General features: G+C 48.6%; 1 long non-coding RNA gene across 1 annotated transcript; it reads left to right on the forward strand.

The window, feature by feature from the left end:
• Positions 1 to 6087: 6087 nt before the first annotated feature.
• Positions 6088 to 11575, forward strand: LOC311591191. The gene is made up of 3 exons (XR_014777031.1): positions 6088 to 6198; positions 9042 to 9248; positions 11367 to 11575. It is a non-coding gene; the product is annotated as an uncharacterized lncRNA (long non-coding RNA).
• The last annotated feature ends 1715 nt before the right edge of the window (positions 11576 to 13290 follow it).

Genomic DNA, 13290 nt, shown 5'->3' on the forward strand with positions numbered 1-13290 from the left:
AATAATTGGACTTGTATGAGAGCGTAGAGTTTTATAATCCATTTCCACCATCATGATTCTGGGGAAACTCACTGGTACCCTAATTAGGAAAACAGAATTTGGGGTGTAGAACGCTGAGCTAGGGACCCCAGCCACGGGCAGATGTTTGGCTTCTCAGGGCTATGAGCTAGTTAGTGTCTTAGCTCCTTAATGATTTTGGGGGTATTATTGGGAGGTGGTGGAAAGTTCTAGAGACAGAACCTAGTTTGAGGAAGTAGGCAACAGGTTATATTTTTTGGATCTGTTCTTTGTCCCTTCTTGCCTTCTCTGAGGCCGCCATGAGAGAAACCATTTTGATCCACCACACTCTCACCACCCCAGCGTCCTCTCTCGCGTTGGACCCAGATGCAGTTGGCGTCAGCTGGCCATGGATAGAAACTTCTGACATTATGAGCCAACGTAAGTTATAGGCACACCCCAGCCTAAGCCAAATGCCCAGGGCAGGGTCAGCACCGGGTGGCCAGGAACCAAAGCCTACTCCGTACAAAGGCTCAGACAGAGCTGAAGTCTCTGTTCAGGAAACTGTGGACCACGGAGCTGCAGGGACCACACCCTGCACTTCTCTGAGGAAGCACACATGGCTGAGTACCACCGTCCTCCCATGGGGTCTGAGGGGCGAGGCTCATCTCAGCACAGGTGGCAGCTTCCGCCAGACAGTTCCTGTCCTTCTAGGCCAAGAAGAGTCATCCAGAGAGGGCTTAGCCAGTCCCCAAAGACATCGTGAGAATCATGGCCCGATTAGCATACGATGAAAGCACCATGTTTCAGGGCACCAGAAGCCGGTAGCGTACTTGTACACAGAGACACAATCACACACAGATACATACATGTGTATACTTAGTGATACACATACTCACATGTACACAGAGCGGCATACACAAATAAAAACATAGAGACGCATAAATTGCAAAGAAAAAAATACACATGTATGTATGCATGCACGCACCCACATATAAACACATGGAGACACACGTATATATGTAGATAGCCACACATACAGAGACACAGAATCACACACAGATACATGAGTACTTAAAAACATTACAGAGACATACACAAAAACACATAGAGATACAGAAGTTTGCATGCATATATGAGCACACATGTACACAAATGTACAGATACACGTATGCACCAAGATACAAGTGCACATGCATATACATACCTAAAAACAGACATATTCAGATGTGTGCACTTGAACATACACACAGACATGCATAAAGAAAGACTCATTTGTACATGTATGTGCACACACACATACACACACACACATACACACACACACACACACACACACACACACACACACACACACACACTGCTTTTCAAAGGCACAAAGGAGATCTCTCAGAAAAATCAGCCTGTCTTGTCTCCAGGTTATGTATACCCGACCACAACCGATGGTGGCACATGTCCCTTCCTCGTTCAAAATACAGTTTCTCAGGATCCCTGAAAATCTGGGCTTTGCTTTTTGTCCCTTTTGGGCAGCGGCCAGAGTGAGGACACCACTGTTTTCCTTCTTTCTCCCCCAACATCACTGAGACAAAGAGAAAACTTGCAGGAGCCAAAACAGACGCCGCACGGCAAAAGTAAAATGATTTTTTTCCAAAAGCACGCAGCAAACATTTTATTAGTCGCCCTGCCCTCTGCCCAAATATCTTAGGCCGGACCGGCGAGCGAGGGCGAGCGACCCTCTGGTTGGCCACAGCCCATCTCGCCAGCACAGAGAAGGGCAGAGAGAGAGAGGGAGGTGACCAGGGGCGGCAGCACTAAGCCTGGCTTGGGAGAGAAAATGGCCGCCCTGTCACCAGGCCTTTCTGTGTGGCCCTGTCAGGAGGAGCTGCAGCGGCCTAGGGCTGGCTGGCTGGCTTCCCCACTAAGTACTAAAGCTGCAGTGGCAGTTGGGGCGGGGGGAGGGGGGAAGGAAGGGAGGGAGGAGGGGGGGGCAGGGACAGGAGACAGAACAGGGCAGCTGCAAAGGAAAATCACCCTGGGGAAGGTTACAACTAGATAAAGTTTTCGACAATAAGATTCCAGAGACTGCTGACGGGAGCAAAGCTCAATATTTTAGTCTCAGTACAAATTTGCTTCAATCTTCTACAACTCCCGTGCAGCGTTGCCCACAGCTGCACGCTGTAAACAACAAACAAATCTATTTCCATCAGGCCTGCTGATGCCAGGAGAAAAGTGGTGGGAGCATAAGACATGCACAGATGCAAAGCCTCACCTGAGCCTGGTGCTGCCCTCCACTTGGCCTCTCTAACTTAATATCGTTGTTACAAAGCTATTGGTCTCCTGGTAGCTTGCTGGCTCAACGCAGTGCCTCTTCCTCCAGCTAATCTGACAACTCCGATCCAAGAAGCATCAAGGGCCCAATTAAGAAGACACATCTTATCAAGGAGCTTATTTTGCATAACAGAATACAAATGACGAATAAAAATTTAATGTTTAATAACTTAGTACAAAGAGGGCTGTTGATATAGAATGCCTGGAATTTTTATGGAGGCTGTCAGACTTGTGATAAAACTATTATATAGGGACACTTGGCAAAAAACAGCGTAGAATTTTTCAGTAATGGTGTGTGCATGATGTTGCATTAATTCTTCATAGAGAGCTAACTGTAAGCCTGGGAATCAGCCAGTTGGAATTTTGGTTTAAGATGGTGTGTGTGTGTGCGCGTGCGCGCTCGCGCACCCGTGCGCACGCATGAGAAAGCATCCCTGTGTGTGTGTGTCTGTGTGTGTGTGTGTGTGTGTGTATGCGCACGCATGGGTGTGCATGTGTGTGTGCATGTGTGTGTGAGCACAAGCATTTGTGATGGATCCGGAATACTCTGACGACGTGACTAGATGGCACCCCTGTTTTTACTAAAGAAAAACTAAATGTCTTTTAATGAGGACTTGGCTGAGGGGCTCTGTCCTTCATAAGGCATTTGGTGTACAACAGCAAACCAGGTGGGGTGTCGTCAGTGCTAACCGCTCCTGACACAAAGGGTCTGCAGGATTCGTCAGGCCATCCTGGGAGCATTAAAAGGTTCTCCTCACTGCCTCTCTGAGAGCGACTGAGCAGCCCTGCTGGAAGGGAAGGCAGCAAGGAGCAAGGCTTGTTGATCTCGGGGCTCCAACATTTGGTCCCTGGAAAGAGCGAATAAAATATATACAAAAAAGAAAAAAAAACTGCACTCATTCAGATATTTATTGAGAACTTAAACTTGGCTGCAATCTGAGAAGAGATGTACAATTTTAGTGGTAGGTTAGTGACGGCCCTAAATTCTTGGTTCTTCCATGATCTGCTTGCAAGACATTGAATTCATTACCCCTCTGCCTCTGATTCTTCAAGCATTCGACTGTAAGCTAGGCTAGAGATTCTCTCATTCTTTCTCTCTGTCTCCCTCTCTCCCTCCTTCCCTCCCTCCCCCAGCTTCCATCTCTGTTTTGTTATCTCTGTATGTGTTTCTCTCTCCAATTTTTAACCCACCTGAGTCACTCAGAGCACCAGATATCCTTCCCTTCCACCGTCAGCCTCACCTTGCTCTTCCTGCTACCATGAAATTGCTTTCTTTCTCTCTTTCTTTCTTTCTTTCTTTCTTTTTTTTTTTTTGGTTTTTTTCTTCTTTCTTTCTTTTTTTTTTTTTTGTTTTTTGTTTTTTGTTTTGTTTTTGTTTTTTGTTTTTTGTTTTTTGACACAGGGTTTCTCCTTGTAGCCTTGGCTGCCCTGGACTCGCTTTGTAAAATCAATAGCATCTGCCATGCTGTGTCCCCGAGCAGAGCAGCACTGGGGACCACCCTCTGCATCCCTCTTTAGATCAACTGGAGAAACTGGCTTTGGAAACTGTAACCTCACAGGATTCCAGTTGTCTGTCAAGAGAAAGCAAGCCCTGGTCTCCAGCAAGGCTTCCTTCTGAGTGTCTGCCCAAGTTGGGCTCCACTCCTGCTGGGTGAAACAGACCCTCTCTCAGAAGTGTACGTGTCCCATCCATCCTGAGGGTGTGAGATTTCTCATCCTGTGCTGTTGCCGTGAGGCTCTCTCCGTGAATGCTGAGTGGGCTTCAGAAGATTGGCCCTTCGAAGTAAGATCTGAGCCTTCGGAGTGACCATGGATGCAGAGACAACCAAACAACGCCAAACACATCCCTGGGCGTTATGCTGCGGCCATTGAAACCCATAATTTACTGGATGCGGCTATTATTCAGATGCAAACCTATCTTGGAATTAACACTACAGGAGGGGCTCTTACATGAGGATTTGTTACAGAAATAAAATCTATTGGTAACACTTTCATTGTCCCGTCATTATGAACTCATTTGCTATTCACTGTAATAGCACCGATCATAATGAATTTGTTTGATATTCATGTGGCTCTCCCACACATTAACAGTTTCAGTTATAATTCACCATCCAATAAGCATTAGTTAATTCAAATTTTGGACCAGTAAAGACGGGCCTGTTCCACCCCTACACTTGCCCGGAGCTATGTAAGAGATGGTGACTCTGATGAGGCCTCTGGTTCCTCGCGGTTACCAAAGCCGACTCGCAGAGACCGGGCCCGACTGGATATAAACAAGGGAATAATCTCAGTTTAGCTGGAGCCCAGACAAGTCAGGTCTCGATGCCTCTAGCTCAGTCCTCCCACGGGGCAGAACCCACGCGTGTACGTGACCCCACAGAGGCCGGATGTTGTAACACGGATGCACCCAACAAACGGTTACTTAAGGCAGGATACATACTCCCTTCTACTTTACAAAATAACTTTCTACCAAAAATAAATAAATAAATAAATGAAAAACAGACCAGGGCTCAGCTTCGGTGGCCGCACAGACATGTTTACCCAGCCCTTAGATGCTCCAGCCAGGGACTGGAGCCAGGGCCTCGGCAGCTCTCAGTTGCTGGCAGTCAAATCGCCCAATCCTACAGAAAATAAAGTCTGACTGATGCTGGCCCAGTTGCTCCATCACCTGTCAGAGCACTGGGTGAGCGCTTTCCATTAAACCCACTGGTAATTAAGCTTGGAAAATGGCCCTATGGTGCTACAAACCCTCTCCCTGATGGCTCTACCCACATCTATTGCCGAGGAGCGAAATGTCCTGTGGCTGGTAAGAAAGGCTCTGTCCATAATGACAAACTCTTCCAACTTCAGGTACCCAAACGTTTCACGCCCTCCTGGTGGGATGCTAACGGCTTGCAAGCCAGCACCATCACCCGCAGAGCCGTGTGACCTCGGGTTGGAAGCCTGTGTATACCGCTCACACATCTGACCTCACGTGGTGCCTTGTGTGGTGACGGACTCCAGACTGAGAAACAAAAGCAGGGGACTTGTTTGTACCTCCCAGGCATATGTGCCGTGCCAGTGTATTGAGCAGAAACGTCTAACCGTCCAATATGGTGGCACCTCCTGTCTTCCTGAGGCTGTCTTACCTGGATGATTGGGGGATTGGGGGCAAGCCACGAGTCCACTGGCAGTCAACTCAGCCCTTCAAGTCTCCATCCTATCTGTTAACGATGTTGGGGGCCTGGGATTCTTCCAGCAGAGGCTCTTAGCAGCACAAGGCCTACAGAGTCTGGGTTTCAGCCAGCATGCTGTCACCTTCCCTGAGAACATATTCTCCACCCACGCCCCACCGCACCCCACCCCACACCCCAGCATCTTCTCAACCTCTGTCTGATTTGTTGCATCTGTGTCACCTTCCCAACAACATGGTGTTGCTTCGAGCTCCCATCTCTCCGGCAGCTGCAGGCAACACCCAGAGGCCAGGATGGAGACCCGAGTCGAATGGCCCAGGGGAGGAGACTGTCCCATGTCTAGTCTGAGCCGGAGCACAGCGATTTCTCAGTCTCACGTTCTTCTGTCAGCTGCCGCTGTTGTTTTTCTCCCCAACCTAGCAATGATTTCCCATTTTAAGAGAAAATATTAAGTCATTAAGCTGTAATGGAAACAAATGGCCTTTGGGCCCTTTAAACATTAACTCAGCAGAGGGGGCGTGGGGGGGGAACTGTGGTATGATTCCCCCACCCCCACCCCCGCCCGCCCGCCCGCCCGCCTTGCAGATGCCACGCGCATCCACGTTGTCCGCGCGCCAGACCCAACATCCCGTTTCTTGTTTCTGGATCCAGACAAAGAAGCAGAAATGTCCTCCCAGGGAAAGCTCCTGGACCTTGCCAGGTGAGCTGCGCCAGGTGAGCTGTGCTCATGGTCCGCAGGGTGACCAGCATCACACGCCATGGGCGCCAAGCTGGCCTGCCCTAGTCTCCCGGGCTCTCGTTAGAGCCTGCTGTTTATACAGTTTTGGGTGAGATCAACACGCGTCAAGCGCGTTTATAAATACCTCCGCCCATGTGCCAAGAAGTGGTCCAGCGCCGGGGGACCCCCAACCTAGCGACAAGTCATTCCTAGACTCCACACAAGCTCACCTTGAATTAGTGAACGCTGCTTGATTCATACCCATCAAGTGCGTGCCATTTTTTTTTCCCCTTTTGAAAAGACACCTACTTGAGAGAATCTCTCTCTGGAATTGAAGAAATAATGAATGTGGCCCTCGGCAGCCCCTGGCCTTTCCCTAGTTCATAATGAAAACGAATGTTCATTTTTCCTTTAAAACTGTCTGCAGCTAAGTGATACTGACGCTTTCAATTTTTAACATCATAATCAATAAAGGCTGCTTATGCACACTTTGCAAAACCATCAGTTTAGAAGTTTGAAAAAAAAAATCTGCATATGGCTGCAGCTTGCTGGCTGGAACGCTCTCGCACTAAATCTTCCGAGTTAAAGTTTTACCAGTGTGTTATGAGTAAAAATGCCTTGTCAGCCATCTGCCAGTTTTTCTCCCAACATCCATATTTCCAACCCTTGCTAAACACTGGGCGCACGCGGCCACCAGAGGCCACCTCAACAATTAAACAGCCGAGTGCGGCTGCAGAAGCAAGGATATGTCAGGGGAGAGCTGTCTAGTATTAATTTTAAAAGTCCATGAAGACTACCTCTGACCCAGCCAGGATGACCGAGCAGCAGTTAAGAGTGTTAGAGAGTGTTAGCCCAGGGAGAGACACGTGGGGCGGGGGGTGAGGGGGAGGGGGGTAAAAAGAAGAAAGGAAAAAGTATTTAAAAGGAGGAGATTAAAAAAAAGAAGAAGAAGACAGTGCAGGGGTGTCACCGGCTTCGGTGGATGCTAATCACGGCTGATTAATCAGTCTGTGATTCCAGTGATCCAAAAAGGTTATCAAGTCAATTGTGCAAAATTAGCTCCTTTTCTGTATCCCTCCGCATCCCTCGACTCTCCCTGCTCATCGGCGTCTTGGCCAATGTTTACTAAGAATTCAGTTCATTAGCTCTTGAGAATAAAGTCAGAAAGTGGTGGGGGCCTCTGCGTTTTCTCGCTGAGAGCAGTACTTAAAACAAATAACATCACTCCCCCCCCCCAAACATTTATAGATTAAACTAAGTGGCATTAATTACTGTAAATCTCCTATTTGTCTGGAGAAAGAGGGGCAGGGGAGAGAGAAAACGCTCTCTTCCCAAATACCCGGGGCTTCATAGCAGGATGGCTCCACTCTTACATAACGTCTTGTACAGTGTGGGGTCCAAAATGTTTAATCGCTCAGTGAACGGGTGGCGGATGGCGAGGGGAGCTAACAAGGCTCGCTGCAAGGGGCTCGCTAACTTTTTATAGAGCAGTGTTTTGCAAAGCTCAGAAGCAGACGGTTGCTTTTGAAAGCCCTTATTAAAACGCAATCCCTGCCACATATGTAGGAGCTGCCTTGGGAAATACCTGCTTTAGCCTGTGTGTGAAAAGCTTAAAGCCTGCCAAGGAGAGGTGAGGAAGCCGGTGTCGGGCTTGGCCTGGGAAGTCTGCCCGGGGCCTCGTCGAGGAAGCCTGGGGATTGACAGGGGATGTGAGGAGCCACTTGCTTGTTTTCCAAATGTGCACCTTGTGGTGTGTTTCAGGCGAGTGGGGGTGTGCACAGAGGAGAAAAAAAAAAGAAAGAAAGAAAGAATGAAAATCAAGTCAAACAAGCAAGGAGCTTTGTAAAGCCAGAAGCCATGGAGCTCCCAAAGAAATGCACGGAAGTCTCAAGTCCTTGGGAAGCACAGAACATCTCTAAGTGTACCCAGGTCATCACTGGGACGTGAAATACAGTCACCATTTCCCACAAGACTCATGTGTTAAAGGAGTGGTGCTCAAGCCCTGTGTGTGTGTGTGTGTGTGTGTGTGTGTGTGTGTATGCGTGTGTGTATATGCATGTGTGTATATGCATGTGTGTATGTGTGTATGTGTGTACATGTGTGTACGTGTGTGTCTGTGTATGTATATGCATGTTTGTATGTGTGTATGTGTGTACGTGTGTCTGTGTGTATGTGTGTGTACATGTGTGTATGTGTACATGTATGTATGTGTGTGTATGTGTGTGCATGTGTGTGTGTGCATGTATGTGTGTGATGACCCTTTCAAAGGGTCTCCTAAGACTACCTTTATTTACACTGTAATTCAAAGCAGTAGCAAAATTACAGTTAGGAAGTAGCAACAGAATAACTGTACGGCTGGGGGTCCCCACAACGTGAGGAGGTGAATTAAAGGGTCTCAGCATTAGGAAGGCTGGAAACAGCCGTGCTAAAAGCTTAGTCCTTAATGCAATGTGTTCTGAGTGCATGGAGTGGGGAGGACATTGAGGAAGCAGCTGGTTATGAAGATCTGGACATCAGCAATGGCCTAACCCATTGATAGAGTCATAATTGATGGCATCACTGGGAAAGTGGGGACACCTTTAGGAAACAGGCACAAGGTAAGTCATTAGGGGTCTCCTTGGGTGAGCAACACTTCCGCCCCACTTCAGCCATGCCAGCCGGGAAAGGATACTGATGTGCACTGAGCGGAGCCGAGTGGGTGGTGCACGGCCAATCCTGAGCAAGCCCAGGCATCGCGGAACCTGCCCCAACAAGTAAACTTGTGATGGCTTGTCGCTGGTCCCCTGCTTCTCTCTATCCTGTGTACTTTCTTCTGCCATCTGCAGATACCGGAGTCATCTCGGGAATGCCAAAGGGAGCCCTGCAAGCACGGACCCTGACCTCAGGGCTCACACGGAGCCAGGGAGCCACAGAGGCACAGTCAAGTCCATTGGTAGCAGCCACCCGTCTTCCAAGGAGCCGCTTCTGATTTTCTCAAGTGTCTCTGTCCACTTGGCCTGTGTGTTTCTTAGCAAGCCACGGATGGGTTTCTGGTAACAGTTTATCAGGCCTTTTATAATTTATAATTTTATTTTATTTTATGTGTTTGGATGGGGGTTTTGCTTAAGTGTATACCTGTGTACCATATGCATGCCTGGTGCCTACAGAGGCCAGAGGAGGGCAGTGGGTCCCCTAGACCTGGATATGAGTTATTAGCCATCATATATGGGTGCTTAGAATTGGATCCCAGAATTGGGTCTCTGGAAGAGCAGCAAGTTCTCAGCTGCTGAACCATCTCTCTAGAACTGTTATGATCTCCTCTGAGTGTAGGCCTCTGAAGGACAGGAAATCTTGTCATCCCTGCACACCCCCAGCCCCCCCACCCACAACCCCCACACCCCCACAGCCACCCCCACCCGCACACACCCAAACATCCCCACACATAGTGCCACCCCACACACACACCCATACCCACACCCCCACACCCACCACACACATACCCACCCCCCACACCCCCACACATACCACACCCACACACCCACACCCACACACACCCCCACATACACATACCCACACACCCCCACACATATCCACACCCCACACACACATACCCACCCCCCACATACCCCCCACCCCCCCACACCACACACACACACAAACACACACACAAACACACACACACAAACACACACACACCCCATACACATACCCACACACCCCCACACACATATCCACACCCCACACACACATACCCACCCCCCACATACCCCCCACCCCCCCACACCACACACACACACAAACACACACACACAAACACACACACACCCCATACACCCCAACACCCCCCCATGCACATCCACACCCCACACACCCAAACACACCACACACACACACACACACACACACACACACACACACACACACCAAGATGGAGAACTGTATTAGAGAAAAACAGGTATTCAATAAACATTTGTTGAACAACCACACAAAGCCTCACTCCCAGACCCTCAATTTGCAGTGTGCTGAGCAGACAGACCTAAGTCTTTCATTTTGTGAAATACTGTGGCTCTGGGCTTGACCCTTGACCCCCTCTGGCTCCAGGAATGTGTAAGATTTTGAGTGCATGGATGGTGTAGGATGGACAACTCCGCCTGAGACAGGAGTTAAGAAGGGAAGAGTCAGGGAACACTATGACAGTTTCTGTTCCTCTCTTTATTTCTATGTCACTGGCCAATCGCTGACTGTAGGGATCTTAGGGTCAGGACCATCCTCCCCCCGCCTCCCTCCCCCCCCCCCCCCGGCCTCCTTCTCCTAACACAGGCATGGTCAGAACAGATCACTAGCAACACCTTCCAAAGTAGAGAAGTTATAATACGTTCAGTGAGAATTGACTCCTCTGAATCTAGGCCTGGGACAAATGCACCTAAGGATGCACTCTGAACGTCTCAGGTAGTGCCGAGATCACCACTGTCAAGGTTACGCTTGGGAATCTCTCAGGACCCCATCTTGTGGGGCGGGATATGATGCCTGGTCGGTTTAGAAAGCTGGTGCTGTTTCCCTCCAGTAGTAGGGACCACCCCCTACTGGGTGCTGGGGAGGGTGTGAGGTGAGCCACTCCCTTGCCTCTAAGAGGCACTTTGTAGGTGGGCGTGGTGGCACACATCTGTCATCCTGATAGGAGTTGGGAGGCCATGGCAGGAGAGCCAGGAGCTTCGGGTCACTCGGGCTACAAAGCGAGACATTATCTCAAGCAGGGTGGGGTGGGGTGGGGGGCAGGGGTAGGGGCTGCTGGAGAGGTGGCTCGGTGGTTAAGAGCACTCGGTGATCTTCCAGAGGACCTGTGCTCAGTTCCCAAGCAAATGGCGGCTGTGTGGAGCTTCAGCGCTGTGAGAGCTGATGCCTCTGCCTTCTGTGGGCACCTGGACTCACAAACAGAAACCCTTCTACACACATATGTACCTCCATGTGCTCCAGGACAATAAAAATACACTTAAAAGGGAGGCAAGAAAAGAGCCTTGGGCACCAGAGCGAGAGAGACAGAGAGAGGCAGAGACAGACAGAGAGAGACACACAGACAGACAGAGAGAGACAGGGGTGTGTGGAATAAAGGGGGAAGACTCAGTTTATAAAAACATATTGTTTACAACGTATTTGTGCAATTGCTCACACAGCGAGGCATTCCAGTACTGATGGGAGGTCGTCTCTGATGGCCACTCCGGACGTACACCTCACAGTCACGTCCCACACCGTGGGTCCACCCCAGGTCTCCTGGGATGCAGAGTGACACTGTTGACTGTTGGCGTTACCTCTCCTTGCTGAAGGAAAGCAACAGAGGCTTGAGTCACCACTCGGGATGCCCAGGCACCTGCCTCACGCTTTCATCCAGGTGGGTGCTTGGGCAAAGCGGGGGAGGCATGGGGTGGGGGTGGGTGGGGGGAGGGGAGGGGGGAGGGGAGAGTGTGTGGGGGGATGATCCCCAGCTGCAGCTTGACTACAGCCCGCACCTAGTTTTTTCTGCCTCCTGATTCATCTTTTTTTTTTTTATTAGCTCTTTTCCCTGATAAACTTCTGCAGAAGAAGAGAGCTCGCAAACAGCTGGAGCGAGTCCCTTCGGCAGGTGGAGCTTGGCAGGCAGGTTCCCAGATCTGGCCGCCAAATCACTCAAGTCCCCCACTTGAATGAGGGGGAAGCGAGATGCAACATAAAAATGGCCTTGGCTTCCCCTCTTCCTTGTTTAAGTCGCTGAAGAACAAACCAGGAAGCTGAGAGGGGGGGCGTGTACTGCTCCCCAACAGCGCATTTGGGGATAGGATAGCTCCTTTCTGCCAAAGGGAATTTTTCATTTTCATTTATTTATTTAGTAGAAATGTCCCTTAGCTCAAGCTCTCTTCCTCCCTTTGTTGCTGGTACAATGTTTTATCTGTGTGGCTTGCTTCGGAGCAGCCGGTGCCAAGCTTTCTTTCCCTCACTTTTTTTTTCTTTCTCATTTTCTGCATCTATTTCATCTTCTTTGTTTTCTCAATGTGCCCAATGTACAGTCAAATGAAGAATTTATAGCAAATAGGACTAAAAAAAAAAAAAAAAACCAAATGCTTTGCAAATATATGTAGAGGTGCTCCAGAGAAGGCTTAGTGGTTGAGACAGCATGCTGCTCTTGCAGAGGTCCCAAGCTTAGTTCCCGAAACCCAGAGGGCATCGCATAGATGCCTGTACCTCCAGCTCCAAGGATTTATCGCCCTCTTCTGGTCTCCAAGGGTACCTGCACTCATGTGCACATAATCACACAGACACACATAAATAAAAATAAAACTTTAAAAAAGAAAAAAAACCATATACATTAGTATACCTTACCATTTATTACTTTCTATTATATAATAATATTTGTTACTAATACCTTTGGACTTGTTTTATAGCCCAGGATGGCTTTGAATTTGGGATCTCCCTGTTTCAGCCTTCCCAAAAGTTGGGATTATAGGAATGTGCTACCATACCTGGCTCTAGTCTTACTCATGGGATATTTGCTGAGGGATGATAATAATAATAATAATAATAATAATAATAATAATAATAATAATAATAATAATAAATTATATTTATTATTATATACTATATATTATATAATAAAAATTTATTTTTATTATTATTTTATTATTATTATTATTATTATTATTATTATTATTATTATTATTATTATTACTTTAAATGTAAAGCAATGCTGATGCAGCAGCAGCTATACTTGCTTGGTATTAGGTCCTCTAGGCAGTCAGCCATTCTTGCTGGGTCACAGCCTCCTTGTCTCTCTGATGATATGGCGAGCGTTCCTTCCAGGTGACAGTTTGGGCTCGTCCTCTTATTTCTCTCCACTGGTGACTTTGTCTTTGTGTGAACTGGCTGCGGACAGTGGCAATATGCAGGATGGGCCAGCGCTTCCTGGCACCACCTCAGCATCCTTCGGTACCTGAGGAGGTTGCTCAAGGAACCCCACAGACACTGAACTCCTTAGCTGCTGGGAGGACGTCGGGGGTGGGGGTGGGGGTGGGGCTCCTATAGGAAACGCCGAGAGCACGTGACCGGTCCCCACCTACGAATACACTA

Source organism: Acomys minous, assembly GCF_964271855.1.
Source record: "Acomys minous genome assembly, chromosome: 20".
NCBI lineage: Eukaryota > Metazoa > Chordata > Mammalia > Rodentia > Muridae > Acomys > Acomys minous.